This window comes from Crocodylus porosus, unplaced genomic scaffold (assembly GCF_001723895.1).
Source record: "Crocodylus porosus isolate Cpor-Errol unplaced genomic scaffold, CroPor_comp1, whole genome shotgun sequence".
NCBI classification, from domain to species: Eukaryota; Metazoa; Chordata; order Crocodylia; family Crocodylidae; genus Crocodylus; species Crocodylus porosus.
Genome location: NW_017728950.1, coordinates 58,085,150 through 58,090,866, shown reverse-complemented (window position 1 = coordinate 58,090,866; position 5,717 = coordinate 58,085,150). Strand labels below are relative to the sequence as shown.

Here is a 5,717-nt window from a genome sequence, read left to right as displayed (position 1 = left end):
GGTCAGGTGTGTCACGTTAAGCTGTGTGTGTTTGTGTGTATGACTGATTTGGGGACTGGAGGAACCCAGCCCCACTGAACTGAGTCCTGCAAGATAGCTCCACTGGGGGTGGGGGTTGCAGAAGGGAGAGATACAGCTCCATACAGAAACACAAGTAACACAAGCAACACATGGATAGAATTACCAAGACCCTAGCCCTAATAAATGAGCACACCCCAAAGTAGTGGGCAAATCTGGTAACAACAGGCTAGAAGACAGTTTGAGACAATTTTAAAGTTGTTTTATCCTGGGGAAAATTTGTTGGCTAAGTATCATTGTGAAAAACAAGCCCCAACAGAGTGTCCAGAAATTTATGAGGCTTGAAAAAGGATTTTGTTTGTTGCATCAGAATTAGCTCCTGACCCTAACAACCAGGGTATTATTAATTATGATATGAATGAGTTTAAAAAGCCCTCCATTCAGGGATTGCATCCTGAGTTAAAAATGGCTGTAAGTGGTGTTTTAACCCCAGACCCCCCTCTCCAGCAGATAAAACAGAGGCTGGCAGATGCCTATAGTATTGCTCATCAAGTGTTTTCTGCACAGCAGAAGCAAGGTAAAGTGGCAGCCTTTGCAAGTCATGGCTGAGGTTGAGGAAACCGCCGTTAAGGAGTTGGAAAACAGCCTGATTCTGTTAGAGCAGAAGTGTGGAGACAGTTGATAAGGCATGAGAAAAAAGAGGACATAGATGGTTTACCCACTGCTGAACTTTTGAGAAAATTGGCCCTTTATAAGGATAGAGAAGGGGACGAACAGGCTCTTAGCCAACCCATTTCAGGACCATATATGGAAGGTTCTGGGTAGGGAGGCCTGGAGAGCCCTCTTCGCACCCTTTTATGTACAGCGACTTTTAAATTTGATCAGTGGAGATGACCGGTTATTCGAGTAACAATAGATAACCAGGAGGGGGCACATCGGGAATATTTGACTCTTACTGATTCTGGCACTGCATTTTCTTTCGTTAGTAATGAAGATAGAAGTTTAGATAAACTGAAAGGAAACCAAGTAAAAATTTTACAAGTAGAATAGTTTTTGTAAACCCTTATGTTCTTCAGTCCAAGGGGGCCAAAAAGCTATTTATCATTTGGTTTACCCTCATTCGGCAGAACAGGAATTTTAGGGGTAGATGCCCTGAAGAAATTGAATGCCATAATAGACCTTGCAAATCTAGAGTTAAGATTTGGAAAAGACACTTATGAGGAAAGTGAGGTTATATAACGGTCGCTGCAGGACACCATTGTGCTGCTATTAAAACTGGGGAAAAATTAGAATTCCCAGATTGGCCTCCTCTAACCCAGGAAATGGCATTACAGACAACTTTAGTGTGGGCCCAAGAGAAATTGGTTTGTGGGTCAATAGAAGGAAAAGAAAAGGTTATAGGACCTGACCCACCACCACAAAAACAGTTTTGCTTCCCTCAGAAAGCTGAGTAAAGTGTGATTGTTGGTGCTCTGCTGCTATAAAGAGGGGAGGTGTGTTGCAGAGCACTGAGGTGCCCTGCTCCTATGAAGAGGGGAAACTGCTACTTGTGCAGCAGTAAGTAAGGAGCCCAGCTGCAGGTTGCCAGGGTAACCAGTGGGAGGCAGCTGACCGGAAGGGGCAGGGCCTGGCTCCTATATAATCCCCAGGCTGAGGCCAGGCAGGCAGTTCCCTGCCAGTGGCCATGGGGGTAGGAGCTCTGCCTGAGTGAGGAAAAGGAAGAGGCCTGAATGACTGAACAATATGATACGGGTGAGAGAAGAAGAAACCCTGGAGTGGCTTGAACGTTGTTATAGCCAGATGGCTTAGATTTATGTTATAACCAAGGGGCTTGTGTTTTGTTTACTGTTTACAGCTGGAAGTGGGTGATGCTATTAGGGGTTGGAGGCCTCATAGGGGACCCATGGCAGCGTGGGGACCCTGGTGCCAGAAAGGGTGCTATATGCCTCATGAGGCTGTGACAAGCAGGAAAATGAGATTACCTGAACAATGGTGGCTAGGAGGGGAGCCTCCTGTTGAGCTAAAGCCTCCAGTGCTTACAGATAAATGGATGCAGAAATTGATGCAGACCATTTCTGAAACTCATCGGCAGATTGCCATAGCACTTAAGCTTAACCACCAGAAAATGGACAAACAATTAGGTCCTGTGTTACACCCTTGAGAGTGGCAAGTAGGCAATAAAGTGACACACAACACATGAGAAGCAAGGAGCATTGGTCCCCATATGGTCTGGACCAGTTCCTACTGTAAATAAAGCAAGTCCCACTGTATACCAGTTGGAAATTTAAAAGGGACAACAAAAAAATCCAGAAGTGGCTCCATTCATCACAATTAATGAAATGGAGGAAACAGTGATTTATATCCTTTATATAAATCTGTTTGTATAATTAACCCCATTTGGGGTTGAGCCCCTTATGCTTTGTCTTGCAAAATGTTTTTCGACACCAGGAAGCAATCAAGAAGTGGAAGATGCAGTATTGATTGCTATTTATTTATTTATTTATTATTATTATTGTTTTGGATTCTTTTATGCTGGTGTGAGAGAGACTGGTTGTAAAATGGAATTGGTGTGGATATATATAATAATAGGGATCCCTGTTTGTCTTTTAGAAAAATGGTCTCAATTTGTTGATGGCAACCCGATGGTCACCCAATATCAATGCGATGGAAATGGAGTTTTAAGATCAGTGGCAAAGAAGAAAAAGCCATTGAAGCCACTGAAGAAGATGGTAAAACAGCTTTTGTTTTACAAAATAATAGCACCCATTGCATGTGGATATGGCCTATAGTGGTTGTGAGTGGTGTAATTTCTCAGTTTCATAGCTGGTAGGGTTGGAAGGGACCTGAGCACATCATCAAGTCTGATCCCCTGCCATGAGCAGGAAAGAATGCTGGGGTCAAATGACCCTGACTAGGTGATTTATCCAGCCTCCTTTTGAAGACCCCCAAGGTAGGAGCGAGCACCACTTCCCTTGAAAGTTGGTTCCAGATCCTAGCTGCCCTGACAGTGAAGTAGTGCCTCCTGATGTCTAGCCTGAACCTACTCTCAGTCAACTATTACCCCTGGTAGTGCTTGGGGGAACAGGGTCTCTCCTGTTCCCCGCTGGTCCTCCTTGGTAATTTTTTTTTTATAGATGGTCACCCAATCCCCTCTCCTTCTTCTCTTGTGGAGGCTGAACAGGTTCAGGTTCTGTAGCCTCTCCTCATAGGGCCTGCCCTGCTGCCCCTTGGTCATGCGAGTGGCCCTCCTCTGGACCTTCTCGATTCTGTCCACATCCCTCCTGAAGTGCTGCATCCAGTTCTTGGTGCTATACTCCAACTGCGGCCTGACAAGGCCGCATAGAGGGGGAGGATCACCTCCTTGGACCTGCTTGTGATGCATCTGTGGATACATGACAAGATGCAGTTAGCCTTGCTGACTCTGTCCTCACATTGGCGGCCCATGTTCATCTTGGAATCAACAATGACTCCAAGATCCTCTTCTGCCTCTGTGCTGATGAGAAGGGAGGTCCCCAGCCTGTAGGTATGCTGCTGGTGGTTCCTCCCTAGGTGCAGTACCTTGCACTTTCTGTATTGAATCCCAACCTAATATCACCCACCCACCCTTGTAGCCTGTACCTCCCTTCTAGCATGCCTACTTCTCCCCACATCTTGGTGTCAGCCACGAATTTGAACAAGGTGCTTTTCACCCCTTTGTCCAAGTTGCTGATGAAAATGTTGAACAGTGTAGGCCCATATATAGGAAATAAAACCTTGTGAGAACAATGGATCCCTATAGATCAGGTAGATAAGGAAATGGCAATGGCTTTATGGGTAAAACCACTGGGCAGATGCGTATGGAAGTACCACCAGGCAGGTAATTGTCAGGAATTTAATCCCAACTGTTGGCTCCTTAGCTGGCAGACTAATTCACAGGGAGGAAATGCAATCCTAATTAAAGCAGAAGTGACAGCGGGAATACAGATGCCAGAGAGCGTCTCTATGAGTGTTAAACGGCCAGATGAAAAACAACGGGATAGTACTGCCATGTGCAATAGCAAAACCTTTTCCCCTAATAATAGAAAAAAGAAAATTCTAACTTGTTGGATTCCAGAACATTGTCCAATGTGGCTTCAGTGGAAGTGTAGGATAGAATGGAATATCACGCTTAATAAAAACCTTAGTGGGAATTGGATAGTTCATTATGAGGGACTGTGTGAAGTTGTTGTCCCTCTTCAGTATTCTCCAAAACCTCAAAATCAATTGGTAGGAGCATACATAGTAAAACAGCATCTGGAACAAGAAGTGTTGGTAGAACCAAAATGATCATTGAAAAAGGTGTTTGTTTGTTTGTTTGTTTTTTTGTTTTTTTAAATTAAATGCTGCAAATGTGGTTAGAATTAACACTGCATGTGCTCCTTTTGTAACCCCATTAGAGGAAGGGTAGAAAGCATGGATAGCCAAATGGTACTTAGACCCTTTGTGGAAAAGAAAAGCGTGACATCCTAAGAACAGTCCTTGGAGAAACTAGAACAGGTTTAGGAATCATAAACACTGTAAATAAGGAGACTTTGACTAACAAAATACACAATATTGTAACAAAACTCGGAACCCTGATGGTTCCATTAAAGTCCTTATTGACAGCATTGGGAACAAGTCACCTTTTTGCTACCATGCTACTTCCTGAATGGGAACAATTAGAAGAAAACACAATACTAGCAAGTGCCTTGGCAGCACTGGAAGGTGACATATCCCTAGCATTAAGCTGCATTCAAGTGCAAACGTGGATGCAGACCTTACTGACTAATATGATTTGAGAAAGTGAAAACAGTATCTTACCAAAAGAAATTCATAAGATAGTTTGGGATAATGCCATCAAAGAAGAGCAAAATTTGCAAAATTGGTGGAAATTAGTAAATTTTACCTTGGACGTTGCACAGAATGTTGTTGTGCCATATCTGATAACTGTCACACAAGCCTCAGCACTTACAAGTATATCCAGTTGGACAACTGGGAAAAAATGTTAATGGCTCAGTTTTTATATCTGACGGATTGCAGTAGCTGGGCCTCTCAAGAAAATGATACTTGGAAAGCTGTTAATTTGGACGCCCGTGTTGTGGAACATGTTCTCGGATTTGTTTGTGAAGACCATGTGATAAAATTAGTGGATTTGGGTTTTAACCCATTCCAAGAGAAATGTCATTTTGAATTGGACCCTAATCCAGATAATAAATCAGTTATTGTTTATGCTGGAAAAAGGTGTGTGTGTGTATGTGTTCAAACTCAACGTGTGAATATAATTGCTAATGATTGGTATAATTATACCATATGTATTATGGTGTAAACCCATGCTTTTGTATTAAAGCTTAAAAGCTGTGACTTTGATTATGATGTCCCTGCATATATTAGTTAAGCACTTAAAGCTGATTTTGTTTTATATGAGTATATAAAACCCTTGCACATAGGAATGACTTTACTTTGGTGAAGCAAATGTAGCAACACCCAGACCTGCAAATTCAATTGCAAGAAGCCAAAGATAAGGCCCAAGCAGCCCTTATTACAATCCATGATGATGTAGATTTCATAGATTTCATAGACATTAGGGCTGGAAGGGACCTCGGGAGATCATCGAGTCCAAAGGGCAGGAAGTCAGCTGGGGTCATAGGATCCCAGCAAGATAAGCATCCAATTTACTCTTGAAGGTGTTCAATGTAGGTGCT

At 43.0% G+C, this 5,717-nt stretch overlaps 1 long non-coding RNA gene across 1 annotated transcript in view; it reads left to right on the top strand.

Annotated features, from left to right (window-relative positions):
* The window catches only part of LOC109323307, an 18,295-nt gene extending 15,818 nt beyond the window's left edge, over positions 1-2,477 (top strand). The window contains exon 4 of the long non-coding RNA XR_002104606.1: positions 2,467-2,477. This is a non-coding gene — a long non-coding RNA (uncharacterized LOC109323307). The remainder of the gene's footprint in view (positions 1-2,466) is intronic.
* The last annotated feature ends 3,240 nt before the right edge of the window (positions 2,478-5,717 follow it).